This window comes from Ctenocephalides felis, unplaced genomic scaffold (genome assembly GCF_003426905.1).
Source record: "Ctenocephalides felis isolate EL2017-DRISC unplaced genomic scaffold, ASM342690v1 CF-g0.4_SCAFFOLD_01604, whole genome shotgun sequence".
NCBI lineage: Eukaryota > Metazoa > Arthropoda > Insecta > Siphonaptera > Pulicidae > Ctenocephalides > Ctenocephalides felis.
In genome coordinates, this window is record NW_020537758.1 from 5,727,855 (window position 1) to 5,743,381 (window position 15,527).

General features: G+C 28.5%; 1 pseudogene; it reads right to left on the reverse strand.

Moving 5' to 3' along the window:
* Positions 1–50: 50 nt before the first annotated feature.
* Positions 51–15,207, reverse strand: LOC113372155 (annotated as a pseudogene).
* Positions 15,208–15,527: the final 320 nt, after the last annotated feature.

The following is a 15,527-nucleotide window of genomic DNA, read 5'->3' on the forward strand; positions in this document are numbered from 1 at the left end:
TTTGTTAATAACCATCAAGTAATGAAATAATAGAATGAATGTAATATATATATGGATAGAAATAATCTTACTTTTATGCAGCACAGATTTTTTGTTGCAATGGCATTTTCTGTGTCATATTTATTTTGTCACCCATACTTAAAGCCATACCCTAAAAAGGAAAAGAAATATATTGTTATTGATGTTTTTATCTATTAACTAGTTGGTTTGGTATTTAGCCTTGAGGCAAGTTACATAAACTTCCCGATATGTTTAAATAATCGACTTAATCAATAAAAAATAAATTAATTTATGAGTGATTAAAATCTGATTGGATTTATTACACATAATTGAAAACGAACAAACACTTTGACTCGGAGTATTTTCTAAAAGCAAATTTTATATAATTGAACCAGTTTCCAGGACTTTAATGGTTTATTATCTTCAAGACCAAGTACTCTATTATTATACCAAGTAAATAGTCTAATTTTAATTTTAACAAATCTCAAAAGAACTACTCATTTTCTCAAACTTTGATGAATTTTTAAAATCAAACTATTTGTCGTAAGGCCGTAATATTTCAGTAAGTTCTATATGACCATGGTACCATATATCACTAAAAAAAAATCCATAAAAATCGTCTTAATTTTTTTTTCAACAGTTAATTACAAGAAAACGGCTCGGTAGATTTTCACCTAAAACTAATCAGTATCATTCCCAACTAATATCTTTCGAACAGTTTTTGATTTTTTAAAATCGGTTCAGTAGTACGAGCTTAAATGTAGACGAAAAGTTTAACACTTTTTTTCAAATTAGAAAGAAACGGCTCGGTAGATCGTCTCACTAAACTGGAAAACTTTAGTCCTCATTGAGATACATCAAATGGCTTTTAAATTTCTGAAATCGGTTCAGGCGTTTTTGAGAAAACGTCGATCAAAGGTCTAATTTTGACAAATGTCAAAAAAACGATACCAATTTTTGCAAACTTTGACAAATTTTTAAAGCTAAACGAGTTGTCGTAGGGCCGTAATATTTTAGTATGACCTAGAAAACTATGGTATCTACCGTCAAAAAAAAATCATAAAAATCGTCGAAATTTTTTTTTTAAAAACTTTATTACAAGAAAACGGCCCGGCCGATCTTTACCAAAAACTAATCAGCACGATTCCCAACCAATATCTATCGAATGGTTTTTGAATTTTCAGAATCGATTCAGATTGCGGGCTAAAACGTGGACGAAAAAATTTTCACTTTTCTGCAATTTACAAAGAAACGGCCTGGCCGATCGCCGCACAAAACTCAGAAACGATAGTCCTCATCGAGATACATCGAATGGCTTTTAAATTTTTGAAATCGGTCCAGCCGTTTTGGAGAAAACGTCGATTTACGGCAAAAAATCTGTTCACACACACACACATACATACTTTTTCCAAATTTGGTCTCATTCGATTCAGAATGGCTTGAAACGTCGAGAAAACATAAAATTAGCGAATCGGATTTTTTGATGAAAACATAAACTTCTCCTTCGGGAAGTTAAAAATAAAATATTGTACTAACTTGACTTTTAGCACGGATACGAATGTGTCCAATAACTGGTGCATCAGGTTTGTTGAAAGGCTTCTCGATACTAAGATTTGCCAAAGCGTCTTCACCAAATATCGATCGAGCATACATATTTGCAGCCATGAAACCACATTGACCAGACAACGCCTAAAAAATAGAAAAAAAACATAAAATAAACAATATGGATCAGTATGTCATTTATTACCTTTTCCGGTGTCAAGCACTTCATATTAGTGCTCTGAATCAAATGCCTCAAATACTCGTGCAAGTCTGTTAAATTCGTATTAACCGAAACTTTGTTCTCCCATTCGAACTCTGCCCACATAGTTCTAAATTCGACATCGTTGCATGATGCTGGCACGATATAATCCATTATATCGATATGAATATCGTTTAATACGACTACGTTGCGATCGGATGCTGCACCAGTCACATCGTAAACTAGAAAAAAATAAATAAAAAAATCAGAATGCATATTGCAAAGAATTTGAGAGTCCCTTACTACTTTTCCCCTTACCTATGTTTCCAAATATAATTCCGTTTTCGGTGGAAGCAACTTTAACGTTGGCTTTTATGTTGCAGAAGTCATGCGGAGCCAAAACCACCGGTTGTGGTTTTTCTACAAGTTTCAGGTCACCTAAAGTTGCTAATTCGAGGGTGCAATTTTGCAAAGTGTCTCCTGTAAATAAAATAAATAATAAGGTAACTAGTGGTGTATGGCATCGTGCCTTAAGGCAAATTGCTAGAACGTTCCGCACCGTAATAAAATGTTCGAGAAATATTAAATGTTTTCCAATAGAGTATTATGAATACTGTAACATTGTGTAATATTTATAAGATTAATATAAACTGAATTGCAAAATTAAAATTATTTATTTAGAGTATATAAGTGAGCTTTTAACAAATTTTTCGAAAGCTTTGGAAAAATTAGATTTTTGAGAATTAAAGAAAAGCAAATAATATTTTTAGTATCAACTTTTTATCAGTTAAAAACAGTCAAAATATACAAAACATACTCCAATTTTTTAACTCTCCAATAAAAAGAGATTATTAATCTAAAATAATTTAGCATTCGAATGAACTATAGAAAAGTTATAAAAAAAAAATCCATAAAATAGCGACTGTCTGGATTTTTTTTTTATTTGATGTTTTAAATTTTTTAAAAATAGTAAAAATCAAATTTTGGGGATGAGCTTAATTCAGACTTATAAGAAGTTTTTAGAGAAGATTCTGTAAAAATTTCAAGTAAATCGGTGCAGTAGAAGTCGAGAAATCGTGGGTATCGTATCGTATTGAAAAATACAGTTTCGAGAAAAACGCCTTTAAAGAAGCATTTTGGTGCTCAAACAGCTACATCTCTCAAAATTATATAAAATTTGAAAAATACACACATTTTTGAATAGTTAACACGTTCGCGGACAGCAGAAGGTCAATCGAGGTACAAAAATTTACACTGAATTTATTTTTAAATTGGTTGTGATTTCCGAAGTTTGACTAAACACTGTTTATAAAGGGATTTAGATTATCGAATTTGAATCGTTATACACAATAAATGCTATAGCATCCACGCTAAATATTACGGTTCTATTTTACGCTAATTAGTGACTACGGACAAAAATAAGAAAATACCTAAAAAATCCATCAGTAATTATAATAAGAGGTAAATTAATTATAAAAATGTATGTTTATATAAAATTAAACTCTAAATAATTGACTTTAAAATTGAATGCTATAACATCCACGTCATTCCCACTAGAACAGTTACGTACTATTGCGTAATTGTAGTGTAAGAAATATTAAACCTACATTACGTAACTATAACTACCTGAAAATTACGTAAAAAATGTGAATTATATAAAAAAAATCTAAATAATTGACTTTGAAGCTGGAATGCTTTCATAAAAAATGTGAATCTTATATTATACAAGTTACATAAATATCGAAATTTTTCAAAAATTGTCATTTTTTTAAAAAATCCATTATTTTTAATTTTTTTAAATTTTCTAACACAATTTTTTTAAAAATTAGACATTTTTAAAATTTTTAATAATTCCATTATTTTTCATAGATATTATTTCTAATTTATATAATTTTTTGAAAATGATTTTTGTATAATTCTGCATTACAATGAAAATGAATGCTATAGCATTCACGTACGCAAAGGTGATAAACTTTGAAAACATGAATAAAACTAGTGGTGCATAGCATCGTGCCTTAAGGCAAATTGCTGTAACTTTTTGTACCAACAATTAAGATTTTTAAAAAAAAACTTTGAAAAAAATAGATTTTTGAAAAAATTAGATATTTTTATAATTCAATTTTTTTTAAATACTCTGAATTTTTTTTAAAAGCAATCGTGCTGCATAGTTGTCTTAAAGACAAAAAAATATCGAATTTTTCAAATTTGTATCCACACACCCTCACACACTTTTTTTTAAAGTATGCCAAAATGTTTAGAAACTTCTGAAGCGTAAAAATATATATAAAATGTCATTTTCGATTTTTTGCGATTGCCATAACTTAGGAGGCGTTCTTAATCAGGTTTTTAGGGGTAGGAAAATGATTTGACAAAAAATCACGAAATATCCCGTGGAGGAGGGGTATAGTAAGATATAACGTGTATTTATTTTTTACCTAATTTTTCTTAAAAAAGTTAAAATATTTCCAAAGAAAATCAAAAATTTTACAATTTTTTCTGGTAACTAAAAATATACGTGATGTTTGGTAGGGTAAGAGATGTAATTTTGAATATCACTAAGTATCACCAAAGGGAGGGTCCAAAAATCTTAAAAAAAATCAATCACGCGATTAATCAAAGGACGTTAAAAATTGAATTCTTAAATCTTGGACAAGAATACCCTTCAAATTTATTTTGTATCTATATTATATATATATATATATATATATATATATATATATATATCGTACCTGTTTGGTTAACAATCAGAACATCGAGTACAATATCATACTGATTGACATGAACATAAGCCTCAGCATAAACAGGATCAGAAAAACCGGTTAATTGTGTAACTTTATTCAATTTGCTGGTTGCACCAGCTGCTTCGGCAGCAGCACTGGCTGGTTTGGTACCAGCAAGGGCCTTGAAGACAAAAAAAACTTATAAGCAAACTTTGTGCATAAATAGATAATTAATTAATTAGTACCTGGGATAAGGATAACTCAAAGACATTTTCAGTTCCTAAGTCACCAGCATTTTTGCCGGAGAGCTGAAGGAATGATATGGCTTGGTCCACTTGGACGGCTGTGCTCAACTTTTCTTTAGTCTAAAATATAATATAATAAAAAATATTAAATATACAATTAATAATATAAAATGACTGTAAAATAATTTACTATCATAAAACAGCCAAAATATTTCCATGCTAGAAAAATCATTGTTACAACCGGCAAAGTTTTTCATACTTTCATTTTGCCTTTGCATTATTTTTTATACGCTCAAAGCTCGTATCACAAATTTTGCTCGTATGTCAAAGCAACAAATCACTCTGTAGCTAGTATCTCAAAATACTCGTAAGTCAAACTATCACTATGATTTAATTATTTTACCTATGCATTTGATTGGATTTGCGGACGATTCTATTTATTAATAATTGCACTTTATTGCGAGTGCACTTTTATGACAAAATTGCATTTTGCAGCAAAAATTTACATGAAAACTTTGGAAACCAGTAATCGCATTAAATTGTGAATACAATTGTCAATAACCTGATATATAATAATATACATGTCTTTTAACAGAATTTACGCGAATTTTAGCTTGCAAAATGCAGATTTGCATTCAATGCGATTTCAGGCGCAATGGATTCAGCGAGTGCACTTTTATGATAAAAATGCATTTTGCACAGGAAATTTACATGAAAGTGTAAAAAACAATTAATGACGTTAAATAGGCAAAAAAAAATTCAATAAAATGATATATAATAATATATACACTCTTTAACAAAATTTACGCGGATTTTAGCTTGCAAAATGCAGGTTTGCATTTAATTACGATTCCATCTATAAACGAATTCGCTGTACTCGCACTTTTATGACAAAAATTCCTTTTGCTAAGAAAATGCATATGAAAGTATAAAAAACAATTTATGACGTTAAATAGACAATGAAATTTCAAATAAATTGATATATAATAATATATACATCATTTAACAAAATTTAGGCTAATTTTAGCTTGCAAAGCTAAAGCGATTTCATGCGCTATTCTATCGACGAACGAGTTGAGCGAGTGCACTTTTATAAAATGCATTTTGCAAAGAAAATTTATATGGAAGTATAAAAAACAATTAATGACGTTAAATAGAGAATAAAATTTACTATAAATTGGTATATAATAATATATATACATTCCTTAACAAAATATACGATAATTTGAGCTTGCAAGATGCAGATTTGCATTTAATGCGATTTCAGGCACGATGAATAAGTTCTGCGAGTGCACTTTTATGACAGAACTGCATTTTGCACAGAAAATTTATATGGGAGTACAAAAAGCAATTAATGGCGTTAAATAGACAATAAAATTTTCAATCAAATGATATATAATAGTATATACGTCTTTTAACAAAATTTACGAGAATTTTAGCTTGCAAAATGCAGGTTTGCATTTAATTCGATTTTAGACACATTCTGAGTTCAGCGAGTGCACTTTTATGAACAAACTGCATTTTGCAAAGAAATTTTATATGAAAGTATCAAAAACAATAATGACGTTAAATAGAGAATAAATTGGCAATAAACTGATATATAATAATATAACACTCTTTAACATAATTACGATAATTTGGCTTGCAAAATGCAGGTTAGCATTGCATTTTGCAAGAAAATTTATATAAAGTATAAAAAACAATTAAACGACTTTAATAGACAATAAAATTCGACAAACTGATACATAATAATATATACATTCCTTAACAAAATTTATGAAAATTTTAGCATAAAATGTAAAATTAGGAATTTTATTGGGTTTCATGCTGGACTATATTTTATATATATATTATATAATATATATAATATGTATAAATTTCTATTATTATCATTATTACCTTTTGGACGGCAGCCTCCTCCTCAGCCTTAGCCTTAAGCATAGTTTTCAAAGCACTTCGACATTCTTCATTGAAAATATGAGCAATGCTCGGTGTCCTTTCGGACAAGACCTTAACACAAATAAATCCTGTCCATATCATCATTGGTGATAGCCTTTACCGGCAATCCAGATTTGCCCAAATGCAAAATCGAAGACAACAGCAACATATTTCAGTTGATAGCTTGTTGTGTTGGAAACATCATTAACCTTTTCTATGTAACGCAAAGCCATTTTTGTTAAAGTCGTTGCCAAAGCGGCGGCTATGAAGAAGTCACCGTCCATTAGATATTGGCGGATTGGTGGACGTCTTCTTTTTTAATAGAACTAGAAAAAAAATTAATTGTGTATTATGATTAACATAATTAAATTCTTACTAATTACTTACGATGTGATATTAAATGCACTCTGTGTGGCATACCTTTGCCATCCGATGTCACCAGAGTCGAAGCTGGTTGTGTTGAACCAGTGTCTGATTTTGAACTTCATCATTTTCTGATTTTTCACCAGACAAGCGTTTCATTTCAGCTTCTACAATAGGCAACCTAAATAAAAAAGTTAAAATCGTAATTAAAATTAGTCCGAGTATGTGCTTATTATGATTAAAAATAAAATACACTTTAGAAAACATTTACAGTTACATTTTTACATAAAAGATTTTTGTTTAAGTATTTGCTTGAAAGCAATCAAAAACTAGCTGTAAGTGGAATTCTGTCTTGAGGCAATTATGGCATCGTGCCTTAAGGCAAATTGCTGGAACTTCCCGTTGAATACTGAATGTTTTCAAACATTCAGTATTCAAATACTGTATATTGTCTAATCATTGTCTAATATAAAATAATACAATAAAATCTGAAATATTTTCTATATACAAAAAACTAAAAAAAAAAAAAAATGGAACAAATTTTTTTTTCCAAAATAAATTATTTTGTTAAGACAAGCAGAAAGTTCTTTGAATCATTTAAATCGGACGCTTAGTTCTCTCAAAAACTGCCATTTTTTACATATTTAGCTCCGTATCTTCGAAATGGCTGGGCCTGCCTTTGCCAAAAACTAATAAACACTTCTCCCAATCATTACTAATTGAATGTTTTTTAGATCATTCAAATCGGATACTCCGTTCTCTCAAAAATTCGATTTCTATTTTCTGCACTCTTTGCTCCGTATCTCCGAAACGGCTGGACCTGCCTTTGCCAAAAACTAATCAGCTCTTTTCCTTATCAATAGGAATCGAATGTTTTTTGAACCATTCAAATCGGTTGATCCGTGCGCCCTAAAACGTGACTGAAAATTTGTATCCACACATACATACACATACACACACACACACACACATCCATTTTTTCTGAGGTATGCCAAAACGTTCAGAAACCTTCAAAACGTCGAGAAATGTAAAAAATTTCAATTCCGATTTTCGGCCCATTACAATAACTTACCCTACGGGAAGTTAATAATACAATAAGAAAAAATGAAGATGATTATTTATTAGTGGGATTCTTTATTTATTCTAAATTTATCTAAAAGCAATAACATTTTTTTTTGTTATAATTTATATTTGTTAATCAAGACTTTAATGTCGTATTTACAAAAAATAAAATATAATGCAATAAGAGAAAATAAGTATCATTATTTATTAGTGCGATTCTCTAAGTCCTTTGGATCTTAGTCGAAATAATATTTGACACTTGTTTATACAATAGAACGACCTAAGGAAACAGTTGTTATTAGCGATTAAGAGATTTAACGTTTAAAAATAATGTGTAAACTTGTTTGTGCATTTATATATCATCTATATTTATATTTATATTTAAAAATTTTCCTTTTATTAATTATCCTTTTATTTATTTTTTCTTTAAGACAATTTGGGGTTTTTAATAAATTTTATCCTTTTGTGTTTTTCCTGACATGATTATTAAATGATGACACATATTGAATGTCAAAACGTTTAATTAATAAAAAAACTTGTCTTATTCGGCGATTAGGTTGTAAAATACTTCAAAAAAATAAAATTCTTGTAACTTTAAAACTGTTGTTCTAATACTAATGAAATATTTGACAAACTTGTAAAAAACTAAATAATCGACAATATTTCTTAACATTATAACGACCTACAGCAACTCGGAATATTTTAAAATCGCAATTGAAAATAGTCAATTTGACCGGGTATGCTACATAACCCTTTTATGCATTTATTTATTTTATCTCTTGCAACTTTTCGTCTAAAATAAATAAAATATTTGACAAATTTGTTTAAAATTAAATAATCTACAATTTATATTTCTATTATATTTATATTTGAAATTTTTCCTTTTTATCAATTATCTGTTATGTTGTCCTTTAGCACAATTTTAGTGTTTTTAATAAATTTTATGTTTTTGTGTTTTTCCTGGTTTGATCACTGAATGATGACACACATTAAGTGTCGAAACGTTTAATTAATAAAAAACTTGTCTTATTCGACGATTAGGTTGTAAAATACTTCAAAAAAATAAAATTCTTGTAACTTTAAAACTGTTGTTCTAATACTAATGAAATATTTGACAAACTTGTAAAAAAATAAATAATCGACAATATTTCTTAACATTGTAACGACCTACAGCAACTCGGAATATTTTAAAATCGCAATTGAAAATAGTCAATTTGACCGGGTATGTTACATAACCCTTTTATGCATTTATTTATTTTATCTCTTGCAACTTTTCGTCTAAAATAAATAAATATTTGACAAATTTGTTTAAAATTAAATAATCTATAATGTTTCTTAATATTGTAATGATCTACAGCAACTCGGTATACTTTAAAATCTTATTTGAAAATAGCCGATATAACCGAACTCGCGATAACGATTTTTTTGTGCATTCATTTATTAAATTTCATTTAACTTTTAAACCCTTTATTAGAATTACATAAAATATTTGGCAAATTTAAATAACCTAAACAATTATTAACATGGGCGTAAAATAAATAAATAACTAAACTAAAAAATATATATTTCTTAATGCCATAACGTCTATAATCGCCATAATGCCTATAGCAAATCGGTATACTCGAAATGAAATTTTAAAAATTATGAATATTTTTTTGTAAATATTTATGTAATAAGAGGGCATTTTGGGATAATAAAACTGTTCTTTATAAATATTTTTTTGAGAATTTAATTATAAGTATATTATATTTAATTTGGTACTTTGGCTTTAAAATCGTGTTTGAAAATAGCTTATATAACCGAACTTGCGTTAACGAGTTATTTGTGCATTTATTTATTATATTTTTTGTAACTTTCAAACCAATTTCGATAAAATATTAGACAAATTTGTACAAAATTATATTATCTACAATATTTATTAACATTGTAACGACCTACAGCAATTCGGTATACTTGAAAATCGTAGTTGAAAATCGTCAATTTAACTGAAGATGTTCAATCCAAGTGATTACTAATTTGTGCATTTATTTATTATATCCCTGGTAACTTTTAAACCGTTTGTCTAATATAAACAAATTATTTGGCAAAATTATTTAAAATTAAATTATCTGCAACTTAAATCGTTATCGAAATCCGAATATTAATTTACATCCGTACAAAACCTTTGTTTAACACAAATATATTAAATAAATAAATAAATATATATGAATATATAATATATATATATATATATATATATATATATATTAAATAAGAAATTTCTTTTATCCACTTACCTCTCCCAAAGTCTGTTTAACAGCAGCCAGTACCGACAAAATCATTTGTGGACTATCAGCATATTCTCCCAAAATCCAAAGAGCAGCACGATGTATACGTACACATTTGATAGATGTGAAAGCTTCTAGCAAATGCTAAAAAAATACATATATTTCACTATTGTACTTCATGAAATATTAAAATTTGCATTTATTACCTCTAATATTAACGGACGCAAATTATCAAACTTCTGTATAGCTTCTCTAACAAATATTAAGACATCCGATGCTGCCAATTCATTGGTATCGGATAAGAATTCTGTTAAAACTGGAATGACTGTAGCAGCCACATCGGGAAACTGAAAATTGTTGTTATTGATAAATAATATATAATATGATATTTATGTTTTGTTAGCAAATACCTTGATACAGCAACTGTGTAATGTGCGAACTAATAATTGTCTGTATTTTCCTGTGTCTTCGTGCTCAGAATTGTGAGTTTTGGAAACTTCTTTTTTTAATACGAGAACCATTTCTTCAATGTTTCTTGAGGACACCAATTCCATTGCTGTTGGATAACAGAAATATAATAATATATATATATATATATATATATATATCTTATATATAAAGATAAAGCTCTCGATCAAATGATTCGCTAAAACTCGAAAACGGCTGAACCGATTTGGCCACTCTTAGTCTTGAAAAATTCGTGCTAAAGGTGAGATATTATTTCAAAATCGCGTAGAATTTTTACATTTTTAATTTGAAAATTTTTGTAGAAGCGTACAATGGACGATGGCTAATACGTCAAAAGTCGAACGTTTTAACAGATGATGTTCAATTACGTTTAATAGGATGTTTTACGTAAATATCATTTAATTATGATTAAATTGTAGTAAGTAGTTTTGTTCGTAGTTTTATTTATATACAAAAACGTTGTATGTAAAACAAACTGAAGGCTTAAACTATATTTTAAAAATATAAAGCGTTGTAATACAGTTATGAAATTATAGTATGTTATTTCTTAATGTGTGTACTGAATTATAAAAATATAAAATCAAATATGTTTCTAACAGAAGAAACTAAAAATTTGCAATGCACACTTGCATACTCTATTTTTATTAGTTGCGAAACGACGGTTGGATATGATATGAGAAGTACTTTTAAAAAATGTTTTAAAAATATAGAATAATATACTAGAGCTATATAATTTTAGTATGTTATTACCTAATGTATATACTCAATTATAAAAATATAAAATCACATATAATCTTTTAATATAATTAAATAAATATATAATCACAAAAAAAGCTATAAATGTGCAATTTTGTAAACAAATGCACTCTTGCAATAGTTGCAAGTCCACGGTTTTGAAAAATATTTAAAAATATAAAACGTTATACTAGAGTTAAAAAATTTCACTATGTTATTTTTTAATATATTTACTAAATTATAAAAATATAAAATCACACATGTTCCTTACAAAAATAGCTATAAACTTGCAATTCAGTAAAATCATGTAATAGGGCCGCAAATATTACTACAAACTCAACAATATCAACTTTTTTGAAATGTTAATTTGAAAATGCATTTTTTGGCGTTGTAGCACCCTTTTTTGCAAATTATATTTTTTTCAAAAACGGTGCTCTGAAAGATCTCGTTTGTATAATTATATACTCATTGTTAGTTATAAAACATATTCTAGGTTATATTATTTTTTATTTATGTTATTTAAATTCAGAACCTAAATTTGGTATCGATCAAAAGGACATTTTGTCAAATAACATTTTTCCAGTTATAATTTCCCAGAATTTATCAAAAATAGGTAGTAATAAATAAACCACCTATGTGTCAAAAACCAGTGAAGTTAAGCATTGTTTAACAACAATATTTGAAAGTAGAGGGAAAAAGATGTATAACCAGCTATAACCTGGATTCTCATGTCTTTGCTATCGGATCATCTTTGAAAATCCATAATACTTTTTATTAAATTTGCTTTAATTTGCCGAATGTTGAACTTGAAGCTTTTTAAAAAGCAGGACAAAGAAGAAATACTTAATTCATTTTATTTCTATCTTCGCAGAATTTAAAAATTTTGTATAAGCTCAATAGTATTATTTACAATTATACACAAAATCCAGAATCCAAAAAGAATCTGGAAAACTTGAAATGTAATCAATAGGTCGAAAGATCAAAAAAGACTTGGATTGGATTATACCGTTATGTTTTCTATTGAAAGTGTATAAAACTTCCAGTATTGACAAAATATAGACAAACTAATGGGGTTTATTGTTTTAATAATGCATCATTGTATATAGCATTCAAACAACTCATCCTTATACACTAAAAGTATTAATATTTTTGATTCTCTAGAAATTGTTTAGAATATACCTTACTTAGCAAAACAACGTTTGCCGGGTCAGCTAGTATATATATATTTAATATTTACCTAAATATAAAGTTTTCTTCCTGATTTCGATATCAGCACTAGCCAAAACCCTCAAAATATCCATAACCAAATCCTGCAGCACCTTCTGATGCGTCGGACTATTTTTCAAAGCAATCAAACGATCCAAAACAATTAACTTGACATTATTATCACTCTCTTTCACGATTAAATCAATATAACAAGAAGCAGCAGCCTGTAAACACAACAATTTGTATATTTGTATAATGGATTTGTATATTTTTATATCTAACTAACCTTTATGGCAGTTGGTGCATTTGATAAAGTCACTAAGGTACCGGCAGCTTCGTATCTTACTGCAGCACTTGTTGAATTTAAAAGACTGTAAATGCAGCGAATGAATCTTGAACGTTCAGACGGATTATTATGACAAACCTATAAATAACAAAGACGATTATTAGTTAAGTATCAAGTACAAAATGTATTATTAACTTCCCGTAGGGAAATGGATATATGTGTGTGTGTGTGTATATGTATGTATGTATGTACGTGTGTGTATGTATGTGCGGATACAAATTTTCGTCGACGATTTCGGGAACACGGATCAACCGATTTGAATAATTCAAAGAACATTCGATTCGTATTGATAAGGAGACGTGCTGATTAGTTTTTGGCGAAGGCAGGTCTAGCCGTTCCGAAGATACGGGGCAAATAGTGCCGAAAACGGTAACTCAGTTTTTAAGAGAACGGAGCGTCCGATTTGAATAATTCAAAAAACATTTCACTTGTATTGACAAGATGAAGAATCTATACAATTTTCATGAAGTTAGGTCCAGCGGTTTCGGAGATATGGAGAAAAAAGTAAAAAAATGAGCCATTTGGCGGTCAAAAATGATCATTAGACATATGCACATCAAATTATCAGATATTTTATAGAGATTTTAACAATAAGTATACATTTTGTTAACATTCCTATGGGTTCCGTACCAATGCTTATGCGTTAGACAGTGACGCGGCGCTTACGCGCTTTATATTTTGTCCCTATGCAGTTTAAGCAGTACGATTGCTTTGAAAAAAAAGTTCAGATCTTCCACAATATGTCAAAATAAAGAAAAACAAAATTTTTTTTTAAGAAAAAATAATTTAAATTTTTTTTTTCAATTTTTTTTTTCCAAAAAAAAGTAATTTTTTGTCCAATTCATAGTTTCTCAAAATTCTTATTTTTTCAAAGTAAATTTTTTTCAAAAATGTTCGTCGTTTTTAAAAAAATAATAATTGTTGGTACAGGAAGTTCCAGCAATTTGCCTTAAGGCACAATGCCTTAATTGCCTTAAGACAGAATTCCACTTACAGCTAGTTTTATTTATTACCTTGTATATGAGTTCAACAATAACAAGCTGCAAAATATCTCCAAACGAATTCACTTGATCAAGACAAGAAGCTAAATATGACAAAGCACGATCCTGATCAGCGTGCAGGAGCATTAAAAATGCGTTTCGTTTGCAAGACATGTCTTGTTCGGCATCCAAGAAAGTGGCAATGAGTTCTGGTGCATCAGGGATCAAGAAATCCATGTTTTTGTAGATGGTGAATACAGCTAGAACAGCATTACGTCTGACATAGGAGTGACGGTGTTCTAAACAAGCTCTGATTGCTGGCATGAGGGGTTCTAGTAGTTCTGGTTCTTTGAGTTTGCACAGGAAACGAAGGGTGGATCCACGCAAGAACTCGTTTGGGTGTTGGAGATCCTAAGATAAATAATATATATATATATATATATATATATATATATTATGGTGTTTATATATATATATATATATATATATATATATATATATTACTATTACTATTACTATTACCTTTCTGTATGCGTCGCAAACAAGAATCATCTCCTGCATAAGTTTGCCATCTGCAGTAGTCTTAGGAACAATTTCCCAAAAGATTAGAAGTAGTTTTTTGATCATATGATCTTGCAAAGGTAAGACGAAGCGTATTATGATCATCAACAAACCAGGTAACCTTTCGCCTTGCAGAATTAGATGAATTGTTTTCTTCAACGCTTCTATTTTTACTTTTACATCTCCTTTTTCTAAAATAAAAGAAAATAAAAATGGTGTAAGTAAAAAAAAACAAATATATGTATAAATTTTATTAAGTAAGTGTATACAACTTTTGCATGAGTTTTGGCAAGTATATTCTATTACTCTTACCTAGATCTTGTTTCAATTGCATTTCATTAAAAGGCTCCGAGTCTGTTAAGACATTTATTAAAGTATAACAAGGCTGCTCCGTTCCAGCCATTCTGAATTAAATATTTGCACAATACAATTCTTTAATAAAATCTACACAATTGCACGCATATAATGTCGATGGACAATGATAAAATTAATTTAGTACACTTAATATGCTACACGGTCATTATTTATTGCATTTTATAAAATATTTAACAAGATTTTTCAATTCTGAGGCGACGTGTAACACTATCTGTCATTGCTTGCCATGTCTTCAATTAGGTTGGTACCACATGAAAGATTAGGGTAGAACACATCGGGGACATTAGTAATAAAGACTTATATAGATATTATTAATTAAATATTATTATTAATTAAATATACAATTTGAATATTCCAATTATATTATATAAAAAACATGTATTTCTTGCCAAACTGTCTAAATAAAGAATAATATATAAATAAATTCTTCATTTCGTACGTTTCGATATGTGTGTCATCATTCAAAAGTTTAAATCAGAAAAAAACACCGAATTAATATATTGTTTTTTTTAATTTTGAA